This window comes from Vicugna pacos, unplaced genomic scaffold, assembly GCF_048564905.1.
Source record: "Vicugna pacos unplaced genomic scaffold, VicPac4 scaffold_118, whole genome shotgun sequence".
NCBI lineage: Eukaryota > Metazoa > Chordata > Mammalia > Artiodactyla > Camelidae > Vicugna > Vicugna pacos.
In genome coordinates this window covers 363,467-379,139 of record NW_027328798.1, presented here as the reverse complement: position 1 = coordinate 379,139, position 15,673 = coordinate 363,467, and the positions used below count along the sequence as shown (strand labels likewise).

The 15,673-nt window shown below is 40.2% G+C and overlaps 1 long non-coding RNA gene across 1 annotated transcript in view; it reads left to right on the top strand.

Annotated features, from left to right (window-relative positions):
* The window catches only part of LOC140694996 (uncharacterized), a 30,808-nt gene extending 16,157 nt beyond the window's left edge, over positions 1–14,651 (top strand). The window contains exons 3-9 of the long non-coding RNA XR_012070671.1: positions 7,309–7,367; positions 7,565–7,717; positions 8,254–8,377; positions 12,946–13,005; positions 13,104–13,261; positions 13,540–13,660; positions 14,372–14,651. This is a non-coding gene — a long non-coding RNA (uncharacterized lncRNA). The remainder of the gene's footprint in view (positions 1–7,308; positions 7,368–7,564; positions 7,718–8,253; positions 8,378–12,945; positions 13,006–13,103; positions 13,262–13,539; positions 13,661–14,371) is intronic.
* Positions 14,652–15,673: the final 1,022 nt, after the last annotated feature.

The window sequence follows — 15,673 nt, the reverse complement described above, 5'->3', positions numbered from 1 at the left end:
TTGCAGCTGAGGGATTGAGAGGTGGGCAGCTTGTCCCAAATCAAACGCAGCTGGCGGTGCCTAGCTCGGTGCTGGAACCCAGGCTGCACAGGATGCATTCTCAATTTCTCCTCTGATCAGCCTCCTGTTGAGTGGTTTCCCGAACTCCTGTGAGTCCATAAATGACCGATTTTGGCGATCTCAGCCTGATGAGGCCTTCAAAGGAGAGACACCAGTGAGAATGTGAGACAGAGTGGCATAAATTAAAATTGTACATTTTCACAAATGTTGCATTCTCAGGTAATGACTTAAATAGTTTATGTTTTCTTTATATTAGTGCTATGTAAGCACTAAAAACAAAACATTAAAAATGATTATAGTGCAAAATAGGAGTGGGCTTTGAAAGTCCAATCATTGCTAATGATGTTGCTTGTTTTTCTCTAGTGGTGCTTATTGACAGAATAATTTACAATGACTGAATTTGTTTTATGTATGTAGTCTTAGTATGGAGGAAAAGTTTGTCAGTGCATATTGAAAGTAAAATCTTTACTCTTTTCTTTCCTGATGATAAATATGTACGTTGTTTCCATGGCTTAAGTATATTTCCTCATTTGTGAAATTTGAGTGATGCCGTTTACCATGTCTGACTGTGAGAGGTAGACGCCTTGTATACAAAGCATCCAAGAGCTGCTTAGTAAAAATGTGCTGTCACAATGACAGATAGTTTAGAAGGATCAACTGTGAATACTAAAGAGGGTGGCTTGTTTCTGATGCATATTCAATATGGATATATATGAATATGGCTTAAAGTAACAAGGATTCAGGGTTTTGTGTGTGTGTGTGCGTGCAGTATGAAGTTTTAATGAAATCTGTATCATTCTATTGAGACAGGGACTAGTTAAATTGACTTAAGCAGACGACCTTGAAGATTATTTACACAGAATGTGTATTGTTACAACTCAGTGTTCATGCTGCCGTGTAACTATACACTCAGACATTTAAATTCGTAGGACTCTGACCAGAAGCATTAAGTTTAGAAAAATCCACATTGATCATTTTCAGGGAATAAGCTTCTCTCTTTTGTGATTAAAGAAAATTTTGATTTATTTTTCTGCACTCTTAATAGGTTTTAAAATATCAAAACATTGATTTGACATGTCAGCTTTTTTAATAGAAAAAAGCTCATGCTGTTTTAATATGTAAATAAATGTTTTTGTATTTCAATACACTTCTATGATTTCCTGGCTCTTTGAGAAGTATTTTGCAAGATACTTAGATTACCTCCTGTTGGAAAAATACAGACATGACTTTTATGAATATAGGCCTAGTACAGGTCTGTTGGTTTTTGCTACAGTGCAAGACATGAGGACTAGGAGAGCAGTATGTGCTACATAAGCTTTTAGTTATCTGATTCTTGTTTCTGATCCACAGGCAATTTTTGTGTTGCACCTTTCCAGGCAACCAGGAAGGCCTTTTAAGCCATAGGTGGCGCTGTTACACCTTCTTACAGTCTTAACTTTCCTGTTTGTAAAGGAAGTCTTAAACAACGTTTTGTTTTTTTTTTTTTTGATTCCTTTGCTTAGTGCTTCAGGGTAGCACAATGTCCATTATGTCTGACTACCTGGAACTATTATTCTGCTTATGTCTTAGTTTTATTCTATCATCTCGCTGTGAACATTTCAGACTTCCTGTGCAAACAGTTGCAACATCGGACTTTTCTTGCAGTGTTAGAAACCAGTGAGCCGGGATTTTATAAAAGAGCTAGAAGCGGCCTCTGGAGCACCTTAAAGCTGAAAAGTGTACTGAGTTCCCTAAGTATTATCCCCACCGCTGTGTGTCAATGGGTGGTAGGAGATTTGGTACATATACAAAGGGGTGTGGTGTTTTGACTTGGGTTTGCGTGCACGCGCTGCCACTGAGCTACGTGATCCTGAGTCAGTTCTTTCTGAGTTTTTCCCTCGTCTGTGAGATGGGGACACTCATTTCTGCTTTGTAGAATTGTGAGAATTAGAAATTATGTAAAGTGTTTAGCACAGTGTGTATGACAAGAGGGCTCATAATCTTAACTGCTGTTTGGTGTGAAGCCATCATTTGATAGTCTTTGGCAATTACTGAGAAACAGGAAAATAAGAAAAGCTGGTTTTATGATGAAAGATATTTGAGGAGGTTCCATAGTTCCTATACACATAATTTAGCATCAGCAGAGTCAGGACAGTTACACAGTCGCCCTGAACCAATGTTAAGCCACAGAATTTTTGTTACTTCATATATGTTGGGGCTTAAGGGGACCCAATACTTATACACATGTTGTGTCCAGCAGCCAACTGAGAGATGACAAAGAAGAACAGGCAGGCGATAAATGTCTCCTTTATTACTGATGAAGCCACGTTCTCCATGAAATTCAGGGCTGTGGGAGAGTGAGTGTCATGACACTATGTCCCAGAATTAGAGACTTACGCAGTCCCAGGTAACTCTGGTCCACAGCGAGCATTCCCTTGAGAGATTCTGACCCATAATGCACAGGACTGTCTTGCCATGGAACTGAGCATCCCGGCTGCTTCCTAAGGGTGGCCAACACTGGAGGGGAAGGAAAGCTTTCATATGCCCTGCTTGTCTCCCCGGACTCACACCTCAATCTGTTAGTGTGAGGAGGGCTAGCCGTGGGCCAGTGGTCAGGGGTGTGAAGGGAGAAGCAGTCTCCCATGGACCAGAGGAGTGGGGAGGAGGGAATCCCCCCTCAGATTAAACAGGTGGTGGCTTGAAACAGAAGGGTGCTCCTCAAGAGTTTATAAGAGGGGAAATAAGGATTTCCTTTGGGACTCAGAATAGTCATGAAACACAGAAGATGATTAGATGGGAGACTTGTAAATCACTTTCTTATTAAATTGAAATTTGTTGGGCACCAAAAATGTGCTACATTCTTTTCTGAGAGTTTTACAGAAATGAATCCTCCAATTTTCACAACAAGTGAGTAAGAAAGATTTGATTGTTATCCCAGGTTTACAGTGTGGAAATTGAGGCACACAGAGGGTAAGTAATTTGGCCAAGGTAACAGAGCTAGTAAGTGGCAGAGCTGGGATTTAAATCCTGGCTATCTGGTTTCCAGGCTCCCAGGGATGGGCTTTGGGTGTTTACAGGTATCTGCATCCCTGGATCTCTGTACCTCTGCATCAGTTAGACCAGAAAGGACAGGGAAAGTGGAGTTATACAGGTACTCACAGTCGTGTTTCAGCCACTGTCCATGGTGTGTGCCCCGTGATTGGCATTAATTGTTTTCCAGGCAGTAGATCTGTTCTTATAACAGAAATTTAGTCCATTGAGTTAATCTAGAAACCCTTCCTGCTCTGCTTCTGTCCACGCTTGCCATGTGACTGCCTGCCCGAGATTGGGCCGTGGAGGAGAATCTGTACTCATGGTTGAACTCTGATATTTCAATCTGGTTTGTAGTTTCACATCTCCTGTTACATTAATAAATTGAATTTCTGGTTTTCTTGCATCAGTGTGTCATAAGTTTGCTTAATGTGAAACCAGTCCATGGGAGCCGAGGGGTGCTGACGGTATAATTTCTGAGCATGTGGCATTTCTACCCGTGCAGAAATGGCTGGAGGATGTCCACCTTCCTCACTGATTTCTCCCAGCAGCAGGGTCCTCTCCCACCCCCGGATGTGAGGATGGGATCTCTCTGAGTAGGCCATTCAGAGGCCGAGTCCACCAATCAGATGAAGTACCTGGAAGTGGGTTTAATAGAAGAAAAGGGCTTCCAGGTAGTCCGATGGGCTGTTTGAGTCCGTTTGGTGGAAAGATGTCCACTGTCTGTGGTTGAGCTGCTTCTTTGCTGTTTAAAAGTCTGTATTACATGAAGGGATTTTAAAAAGCAGAAAGGTGTGATTTCAGGTGGTACATCCGCACCGGTGAGTAGTGCTGGATGACCGCCTGTGTGAGGAATAGACAGAGTCTTACAAACTTCATAAAACAGCTTTTAAAGCTCTTCCATCTGAGTGCACTTCGTATGGGGTCCAGTTCATGACTGGTCGCGCTGAGAGGGCACGTAACTGATGATGGCAGAAAGGACACGGAGGCATCAAAAAGGTCCAAGACATGTTCTGTGTTTAGAGGATGGGGCACAGAGTAACATATTTGAGCTGGTTTTTCATTGAACACTTTTGAGTATTTTCTAGGACTCCCCAATCCCCCATGGTTCCATGCAGCTAGGTGTCCCCTCAGTGCAGCTCTGTCAGCGCTTGCCCTGGGCTGACGCGGTGTCATGGGGAGCAGGACAGTCAGTGTCCCCGGCTCCTCCGAGCTCCGTCTCCTCATCCGCAGAGCCGGGTTTCTCATCCGTGTCTACTTAGTAGGATTGCTGAGAATCACACGTGATGGTTGTCAGGTGTGACTTTTGGTTGTCTCTGTGATTGGTGTATAGTCAATATTTGATAGAAACACTTGTTTTTTATTATAATTGTGGCTCCTAGATTGCAGTGGTTTTTAGTCTGCATTTATTTTTTTATATAAATTTATTCTTATTTTTAAGTAAGCACTTGTATTTATTTATTTTCATGAAGGTACAGGGGATTGAAGCCAGGAACATGTGCGTGCACAACAGGTGCTCTACAATGGAGTAATACCCACCCTCCTTGTCTGCACTTAAAAATAAATATTTCAATACACAAAATATTTCTTAAACACCATCATGGGTCCTATTTTCTGCATAGACAATTGAATACATATGCCATCTCAATAAGAATAAATGTCATAGGGACATACCTTTCTAAATCTGTTTACGTGTTTTAAAACGATCATAGCTAGTGAAAAACACGAGTCTTGGATCCACTACTTCTTAGGGTCTGCTTTGCCATCATGGGGAATTACATTCTACAGAGAAGGCTAATTGGATCTCATTGATATTTGGATGATTTTGCAATGTTCAAGGCTTTCAAATGCTGACCGTTTTGTATTTTAAACTAACTACAAAGTTATCTTCTAGAAGTTGTAAGTCCTTAGCTTGTGAAGTGCCCAGTAATTCAGTTTGTATATGTCTGTGTCTCTGTGAACGTGTATGTGTGTGATTTCAGGAATGTAGCAATAAGTTCCATATAGCCTTCTGAAATCTTTCTCCTCCAGTTCAAGGTGTAGGTATATATTTACACAAATAAATTGATACTCTTTTGTGATTTGGCATATTGGTGGGAATAAGAGGTTCTCATAATTGTTTCAGAAGGGTTGGGGAGCATGAGCTTAGAAAATGGGAGGAGATAGAGGCAGGGAGGTTCTTTAAACTTTGTGCAAGATGAGAAACAGTAGCTTTTCTTTTTTCTTCTAAAGCAAACTGGCACTGAATTGTAACATACTAATACTCAGAATTGCTTTTCTGATCAGAGACAAGTGCCTCAGATTTTTCAAGGCAACATGAATGATGAAATGTGTTTTAGCAGTTATCTTTAAAAGTAGTTTTATTTTTCAAGTATAAGTCTATAGACTGTTCTTTTTTTCCAGCTGTACAAGAATTTCTCATTGATCCAGGTACGTGATCAATGTGTTTAGTTTCTTTGGGTTATTTATTTTTTTTAAGTGCTTGATTCATTCTGGTGTGAATGAATGTTTAAAATTTCTGGATTTTGATCTTTAAAACTTGCTGATTTATCAGAACTGCAAAAAACCTGATGTTTGTTCCTTGTTTGGTGGGGCAACCTATTGATTTATGTTGTCTGTTATAGAGGGAAATTCTTCCTCTAGCCTGTAGATAATTAAGTGAATGGTTTGCAGTGTGCCTTAAAAATTATTTGAATGCATTGAGCATGTTTGTCCAGTGAATTTTGGATTGAGTCATAATAATGACTTTGCTTTGATTCTGTGGCTTTTGTCCTCTCCACAAGAATTTGAATTCTCTGTTGCATTTTGTATTCGTGTTCTTAACAGGGGAAGGAATTTTGCATTTTTTACAGAGGTGGGTTTTCCTATCCCCTCTGAATTCCTTCTGTAATTGATACAGCGAAAATCTGTTATTGCAGTGCTTAATTATTTCATAAAAAATTTTTTGGCTTAATCAGAAACAATGACAAAGAATGATAATAAAATATACGAAAACCTTCCTTCCTTTGAAGAATAGAAATGAGGTGGTCAGGCTCACGCATGCTTTGTACCTGACACACTTACTCTCATGTCATTGTGTATCATGAGTCGGAGATGGAGTTGCTTCAGGTTTATAGATTTTTGTTTTAACATTTGTGTTGAATTCATTCTCTAGGCATGATGATTCCTGTTGCCTTTGTGGAAAGTGTAGATGAAGGGAAACAAATGCTTTGTTTTGTTTTCAGGAGGCCTGAGATGCTGATGAGAAAAGAGTAGAGGGTGGGCTGAGGAAAATAGTGATAGACCCTCACCTCCAGGCTGAAATTGATGAACAAAGAAATCAATTAAGTGTATTGGTATTTGACTAATAGAAGTCAGACAGCCCAGACTGTCTAGTTATGCCCAAAGGAAAGTACTGAATTCACCTGCAGAATTAGGTGCTTTACCATGTAGAAGCAGCTTAGAGCAATCAGAAAAATCAGTCTTATGATGAGATATAAAAAGAATATAATATCTTTTATTTCTGAAACTTTTCTACATTAAGTTGTGTAGAGCTAAAATTAAGTTTCAAGCACCAGGAGTTAAGAGTTTAGGTGGTTCTGTGGGATCGTTATTCAGGGATGTGTCTAGACCCTGCTGGAGTGGCCGAAGCTGGCAGGAAAAGATCCAGAGCCAGGATTTTTCATCCTAGGATGTCCTCCATAATGGTTCCATGTGGGAGCCCATGATTGAGTTAACAAGTTGTAACACATCCCAGCCGCCTGTCAACTTTAAGAAAAAAATTGTGCTTATTAACTGCTTTAAAGCAAACACCTGTGCATCCTCACTCCTGTCTCCTTGCCATAAAAAGCAGAGACAATGCCTTGCTTGCATGTTTGAGGTTATAGATAGCACACTGCTTATTGCAGAGCAATGACCCAGGCCCTCAGCTATAAACGCCAGGCCTGCGTGGTGTTAGATAGTCTATTATCCCCAAAACAGGGACCAGGCTGGTCTGGTGGTCTGCTTTGTAATGAACATGTCTAAAAAATGTATCTTGTTCCCCTCAGCCCATGACTTCCCTAAAGGTAAACTAAGCCTTAGTACTCATGGTGGAGTCTACAATCTCTGTCTCATCCCTTCTTTCCCCAAGTTCCTGCCTACTATCTCACAACTGTTATTGACTTTTTACTTTGATTATACACAATAAATATGGGAGCATTTGAGAGACTCGTGGATTTGGCTCCCTAATCCCTCTCGCTTTCTTTCCTTTTTCCGCAGTCTTGAGAAATTCATTCCGTGTCGGTAAGACTTCCGCCAGCCAGAACCCACAGTTCCAGGTGAGAAGGATGCAGACTTTATCCCTTCTACCCGAGGGAGAGAGAGGAGATAATTGAGATATGCTCCCCTGTGGTCCCTTCCTGCCCCAGGGCCACTCCAGTTCACCTGCAGCCTTCTGGCCTCTGCTCACAGGGCCTCTGTCCCAGGATTGACCGCAGCCTTTTATTCCCTTGTCAACATTCCCTGTGCCTTTCAGAGGTTGCTCTCTTCTCTGCAATTCAACCCTGGCAGATGTGATGGTGGTCAGCGTGCTGATGGGCAGTTACTTGGGGACTCCCAGGAGCCATGCTGATTCTCCTGAGTCATTCGGGGTTACAGAACTGTCAAGCACTGCAGGAAGCCCATTCACGTGAGTTCAACACAGCATTACATCACTTTCATTTTATTTTTGAATTTTCAGTGGAGAAATTATTTGTAGCACACTGTTCCAGATTTTAGGCCGCCTGCTTTCCTCACCACCATTTCCTTGTTGGCTCTGGTGCTTGTTTTAAGAACCAGGTTTCTTCTCTGGTCATTTGTAGCAGCTGGGCTTGCCGAATCCTTGATTTGCATTTGAAGCAGAATGCTTCTTCGTGATGTCAAACTGATTTTCCTTGTCATGTCTGAATATTTCTTGTACACTCAGCAACAGTTTCAAGTGAAATGCTCTTGTCCAATTTCGGTTAACTAATATTTGCTGATCTCCTGCTTTCATGCTGAGGGCAGTTTCTTCTTCCTGTAATAAATGTTAGCAATTTGCATTTACTATGGAAGGTACTAATCCGAGGTGCTTTTGTTCTTAACAGTTTTAATACAAATCACCCATTAAAATGTACAGCGGATTTTACTCTATGCCCAGAAATGTGCATCCCAGTCAATCTTAGAATATTTTCTTCCCCCCAACAGGAAACCCAGTACGCATAAGCAGACATTATCAACTTCCCCATCCTCCCCAAGCCCCAGGGAGCCACTCTTCTGTCTCTGTGAATTTGCCTGTGCTGAACATTTCATGCAAATCGAGTCACTTCATGTAAGTGGAACCGTCTATTTTGACTGACTTCTTTCACACTGAGTAACGTTTTCAATGTTTGTCCACGTTGTGGCCTGGATCAGTACTCTATGCTTTGCTATTGCTGAATAATATTTCACTGTATGGCTGGGCCCCTTTGTTTACCCATTCATCACGTGATAGACATTTGGGTTGTTTCTGTTTTTTGGCTCTGAAAATTAATGGCGAAAAGTAATGGTGAATATTCCTATAGGAGTTTTTATGTTAACATTTGTTTTCAGTTCTCTTACTTGTGTGCCCAGGAAGCAGAATTGCTGGATCATTCAGAAGCCAAATGTTCAACTCTCTGAGGACGTGCCAGGATGTTTTCCAAAGTGGTCACGCTGTGTTACATCCTCACCAGCAATGGCTGCGGGCTCCGCTTCCTCTGTGCCCTCATTAGTGCTTGTTAATCTTTTTTTGATTTTAACCTATTGTAGTGAATGTGAAGCGGTTTCTCCTAGTTGTTTTGACTTGATTTCCTTTAGAGCTAATGTTATTGAACACCGTTTCATTGTGCTTATTGGCCATTTGTATATTTTCCTTGAAAAATATCTTTTCAGATTCTTTTTTCATTTTTTAATTGAGTTGCCTTTTTATTGTTGAGCTGTGGAATTTTTTTTTTGATACACAAATTCCTTATCAGATAAATGATTTGAAAAAATTTTCTCCTGAGTGTTGTTTTTTCACTTTCTGGATGGTGTTTTTTGAAGCAAAGTTTTAAAGTTTAATGAACTCCAATTTATCTCTGTTTTCATTTTTCCTTGTGCTTTTGGGGTAATATTTAATATCTGATGTATTTTATTAAAACTTGTATATATAAAATAACTTAATTCTTAGGACCGTTCTAGGAGATGGGTGCGGTTGTTGTCCCCAGTCTATGCATCGGAGACTGAGGTGCAGAGAATTTGACTGACATATTAGTGTCAAAGCTACCCAGTGCTGTGGGAATTCAGACCCTCATGTTTTTCCCTAGCATCTGAGCTCAACACCACCATGCTCCAATCTTTCCAGGAAACGTTAATGAAAAAATCTTTACTTTTTTGATTTCTTGTTAGATTTTTTTCTTATTGGGGACCTCAAATTCTCATTTTCTTTTCGGATATCAGTGTCGATTTATTTTAGGTCTCATGTAGGGAGAAGCATTGCTATCAGTTAACTTCTTTATTACTCACTCTCCAGTGATGATTGTTGCTAGTTGATCTAATCAAGTCATGCTTCTTTCCTGCTCATGACACTAACAGCAGAGTCATGACTTATAGAATGCTCAAAGAAGAAAGTACTTGATTGATTTTATTTTGCCAACCAATCAAACCAATCAAATAAAACCCTGGTGTTGACACAGACTATAAGCCCTCCAAAATAGGGTCACTGTCTTCATTGTGTTTCATTTGTTGGGTCACAGTGTCTGGATAGTGCCTTGCTGTCCAGCAGTTTTGTGAGGATACGGTGCTCGTGAATCATTGTAAGGACAGAATTTTGACAACAGACTGTGTTGTTCATTTCACGACGGGAAAGGTAATATAGAATTACTGTTCAGATCTGTTTTAAAATTAAGCTTTGAATTTTGAGAATAGTTCAAGAAGCCATACAAAGCTCTTTTTCACTAATTTTAGATCTATCTTAGACACATTATGTTTACATAGCAGAGTAACTTATCAAGTAGATTTGACAAAGGAGTGTTATATTGATTATTTGTTTTAGTTGAAATATTCTACCAGGGATAAAGTCATAAGTGCCCATAAATGAACAAATATATTTGTATTTAAATGCAACATGGGAGCAGACTACATATGTTTCTATATAATATATATGACTGTGTGTTTTAATCTTTCTGTCAGTGTTTTAATAGTTTTTCAGCAATTTTGTAACTTTAGAATTCTTCTAAAAAATTCACCCCCAATTCTAGTGCAGTTTGTACTGTGTATCCTGTCTTATGCATGGGATTCCACTGTCCCCTCAGTGAGGAATTTCCTCTCCTATTGTGTTAGGAGCAGAGTTAAAGGAACTGTGATTTCTAGGCCTTTGCTCTCCATGTGTTTGCAGTTGGCTCTCAGTCACGATTTTCCCTTTCCAGAGTTTTCATTGTTAAATTAGAATTTCTGAAAATAACTATTAATATGTTGCATTGGTCTCCCTAGAAACTTGACGTCTTTGTGCTTTTCAGTTTTCAATTTATGAAAAATGCAAATGCACTCTTGTTTTTAAGTTGTCCTTTTTCAATAGATATTTATCTCTTAATTGATAGAATAATTTTTCCCAATGAATGAATTGGTGTGCATGTTTTAAAGGATAACTTACTTTTTATTTTTCTTATTGTAACAGTAATATTCATTGTAGAGAATTTAGTAAATAAGGATTAACACAGTAATAACTTCACAATGGCCTCTAATCTCACCTGGAGATACAGTTGTAAGGTTTGAAATTGAGAATTATATGTCCTCTCAAATTTTTCTTTTTCAAGTACGTATAGGTTACTGAGATCCTCGAATTCCCATATGAATTGTAGCAGCAGATAGTCAGTTTCTGCAGAGGAGCCCGCTGGGATTGTGATCGAGACCACGTTGAATATACGGATCGCTCTGGGGAGCACTGCCATTCCAAGAGCACTTTCTTTTGATAGGGGAATGTGTGTGGAGTGTCTGTCCTGGTATTTAGGTCTTCTTTAACTTTTTTTTTCAACAATGCTTTGAGTTTACAGAGTATTATTTTACTTTAATTATCTTTGCCTTTATATTGAGGACAAGTGTGCAAGGTACTGGGATCAGAAGTGTATTTGAGCCCCGCAACTTGCTGCCACCATGGACGCTGCGCTCTTGCTTCACCTGCTGTACAATCTTGCACAGAATACGACCTCAGTAACTCTCTCTTGAATGAATGATTATATGATTGTTGGATGATGCTTGAGAGTCCTTGTGATGATTTTTTTCCCCAGCCTTTCCCCAGTTCTTAACTATGCCCTTTCTCTTCCTAAACTCCAGCCTGGGTTTCAGCCTGCCTGTGGCATTGATTTTCCTTGTCTGTGGACTCTTCCTTTCACTGGTTCCCGATAATGTTACATGTGGGCTGTGGAAACTTGCTAGATGTCAAGAAAGAGCTAATCCATTGTAGGCCAGTATTTTTAGAGTTTGTTATTGTTTTATTGATTGAAATTAAATGAGGCTGCCCCCTGAGCCCTCCCGTGAGCACTTTTGACCTTCCTACAGCTGATACTGCTCTAGTTGCTGCATGTGCCCTTTCCCCAGCCTTGATTTTGTAATTGAATAAGTCACCATCACTGGAGCCCTCTCTTTAAAAGATAAAGAGAACATTTGCTCCTTTTCCCTGTTTGGGGACTTCAATGAGATGAGATCCCAGATAAAGAATGGAGCCCCACCTCTTTCTGACCCCCGCTGTTTCCGTTCCTTTCTTCAGGGGAAAAGAGTACAATTCAACAGTATAAAGATTGATTGTGAGCTAATGAGATAGACAAGACAACCGATCATTTATTAAATAACCTTTCATGATAGAAACAAATGTATTATACACACAAACAGCACACAAAGCACTGTAGTACCATGGTTACAATCGTGGGTCCGAGTTCGTGTCCTGCTCTGGAGAGACCAGTCCTGTGAGATGGAGAACTGGTAAGTCGGCTTAGCCTCTCCAGAACTGGTTTTCTGTCCTGCAGAGACGGGGCTCGCTAGGCGTCCCCCCCCCGTAGAGGTGCTGTGGGGTGTAAATGACGCGCGTGGGCAGCCTGAGCACAGCTGCTCATTCCTCGTAAGTGCAGGGTAGCATAGCTTTTGCGGTGATGGCTTTATGACCGCCCCATGTAGACTGTCAGTGCTCTGAAGGGATGCCTTGTGGTTTGGAGATGGGATTCTCACTTCTGTAAATACCCAAGTATAGTGTTATTGGGTCCTGCTGATTTCAGTCTATTCTTTAGAAAGTACATATTGTAGATATATTTTTCAAGCATGCGTGCTTTTTTTCTTTTACTATTTAAAGTTCTACCCTCTCATCTCTTGGTGTTACTTTTCATGGAATCCAGGAAACAGTCCTAAGCTACCTGCCTCTTCACACTTTTCCGTGGTGGTTTCCTTCCCTGATTAGAAGAGGGTTTTGCATAGGAAATTTTATTTGTTCCCCTTTTCTTGGAGTCTCTCTCTCTGTCTGCCAATCTCTCACCTCTCAATCTGTCCATTTCTCAACCCACTGCTTCTTCTGACATGTTCCAAAATGCATTTCAGGTAGCTTACAAAAGAACAGATACCAAATAAACAGGTGAGAAAATGGGGCCCAGTTCAGACAGTGAGGCTAGGAGGCGAGCCTGTGTGAGGGTTGCAGGCGTGAGACACATGCCTCTGCCATGTGACTTATAAGATCGACAGCAGCAGTGTGCTTCAAGCTCCCAGCAGACACAGGGAAGCAGGATTTGAGGGAGATGCTTACTGGCTGTGAAATAAATAAGTGACTTAGGAGAAGCCCAGCCTTTCCAGCTACTAAGGCTTAGGAGAATATTTTGAGTGTCTTCCAAAATCAGAGTATGGCATCTTTTCCTTTTTCAGAGTTCTATGTATAGTTGGTTACATTCTATACCTGGAAATTTCTCCAAAACTGCTTCCCACGTGAGTCCCATGGCTCGGGGATTGGGTGGTTCTGCTCATTGATGGGGGTTGGCCAGAAACAGAAAATGAGAGCCTCAAAGGGGCCTGGGATTTGTCAGTTATGTTTTGTCAGTGCTGTAGGGTTCAAGAAATGCTTTCACCGTTTCTCTCCATCTGAGGCGGCAGCGTAATCTCTTACCAGCATCAGGAGCTCAGGGCCACGGGATGGTGGGGGCTGACTGCACTGCCGTCAAGACAGCTGAGCTAGTCACTGCAGGTGTGGTTCTTTTACATACTGCATTTCATGTTCTTTACTAGAATGTTTCAACAGGGAGTTAATTAACTGAGTTAATTAACATTTAATAAATATGATCTTTGTTGAAAAGACAGTTATAGGCAGAATATAAGCTGTGAAGTCTTTAAAAACGGTTTCATTACTGAAATTTCATTTGGGGAGATACACGGTTTATCTTATATATGGCTCTCTTTTAAAGTAACAAAGAAAAAAGACAGAAAAGGCAGAGGATGATTTCTGTTCTTCCTCTCGGCTTGCAGGTGCCCTCACCCCCAGTAGCATCCATCCAGACACCAGCACTGACACTGGCCGTGCTCAGAACTGCCTCAGCCCTGAAGACACTGCTGACAAATAGAAGGGGGCCACGCCCTGTTACAGCAGGTGCTCTCACTTTGTGGGTCCTTATGTAACTGCGTGGTGTTAATCAGGATCGCCCGTCCTACATTGTGTGATGCTGCTGCTTTGTCTCCTAGTTACTTGTTTCTCTAAGTATTCTTGTATTATTCTCCAATGCATAGTACTACACACCTAAAAATGCTTTTTTTCAGATGAAAAATAATGTGCATTTAAAATAATAACTCTGAAAAAGGGGGCAAAAAAGGCTATCCTTGTCCCGCTATTCAAAGATAATAATTAACACGTTAACGTATATTTTCATCAGTGTGGATCACCTCTGTCATAAAAAACCAGAGAGCACTCTGTGACTGTTTACTGTGTGGACACCTCCATTTTCCATTCGGCTTTTTATATGTTTTTCTACAATATTCTATCTCCTCTGGCATGATTTTTGATGACCAGTATAGCATTCTGTCTTGTGGAGGCATTGTCCATTTTACTTCGGACTTAAATAAACTTTTAAATTCCAAGTATACTTAACTGAAATACTGAAAAGAGAACTGTGGTGGTAGAGGAAGGCCCTACCTCCCTTCCCCTTATTTCCGAAGAGTAAAAACTGTTGAAAATTTGATATATATGTTTCATGACCTTTATGCCTATGACATACATATATACACACATATGAGAATTCCATGTATACGTGTGTGTATATATGCTTTATTTAAAAATGAGACCATACTATATGTTTTTCTGCAGCTCGCTTTAATCACTCAGGTGTATATCATAGACGTCCTCCCACTCCAGACTCACACGGTCCTTTCAGATAGAGTGGAGGGGTCTCCTGATTTGCGGGTGTGGTCTCTTTCCCACGCACACCTTTGGTGAGAGAATGCTGTGGACAAGGCCCTGGACCACGGCGAAACGCCGGCTCCCTCATTGCTCGCAGCTCGTCGTGATTTAACGCATCATTGTCTTGATGGTGGACAGTTAAGTTTTCTCCATTTTCCACTGTCAGAAAGGATATTTGACTGGCATCCTTCTTGTACAGACATTCCTGTGATCTTTTATGAATATTCCTTTAGTTAAGGCTTCTGGAAATTTAGTCCCTGGATGTGACATTTACATTCATCACAGACTCCATTCAAGTAACTCTAGAAATTCCTTCCATAGGGGAATGAAAAGATGCACAATTACTTATGTAACCAATTCTCTATTGCTGGATATGATTTCACTTCAGTTTTTCTTCCCACCATTGTAAACAGTGCTGTGTAAATGCCCTGATGGGTACATCTTTTTGGACTAAATTTGTTTTTTCCTAGAGGAAACGATTCGTAGAAGTGGTGTTGAGTCAGTGTGTACGTACGTTTTTCAGAGTTTACATATCCATTGACATGTCGTCCTCTGAAAATGTCGCTCATGGTTTCTTCTCCCACAGATGGACACTAGACAGAATATCTTTTAAAAATATTTGCCAATATGATGAGCAAAAGTGCTTTTTCATTGTTTTAGTTTGCATTTGATGACCAGTGAGGTATTGAGCATTTTTCACTCATTAGCCATTTGACTTTTTTAAAATGAATGATTCCTTTTATCCTTTGCACACATTTAAGTGGGGGAGCTTCTTGTTGCTTTGTGACAGCTCTTTGTATGTTATGAACATTAACTTCTTGTCTTCAACAACATGTATCACAGAGCTTTTTCTTGTCATTTCTTGCCTTTCATTTTGTTTAGGAGGATTTTAATTTTGGTAGTGTCTCAAAATATTCTTATGATAATAAATGTATTCCTTATGTGTTTTATCTTTGAAATTATTCTTAAAAATAATTATACTGGAATAAATCTCCTCTGTAGGTTTTTTTTAATCTCTAAGATGGAGATGATAATAGTACTTGTTAATGTAAGGGTAAGTTGAGTTAATAAGAACAAAGTGTTGTATTTGCTGTTATTAGTACTTTTTTATATTTACATCACTGTCTGTAAATTATCTTGTGGTCCTTATGAGAGGAATAGTATTTATTCTTTCTAGGTGATTGTCTGATTGTCTCAGGACAATTACTG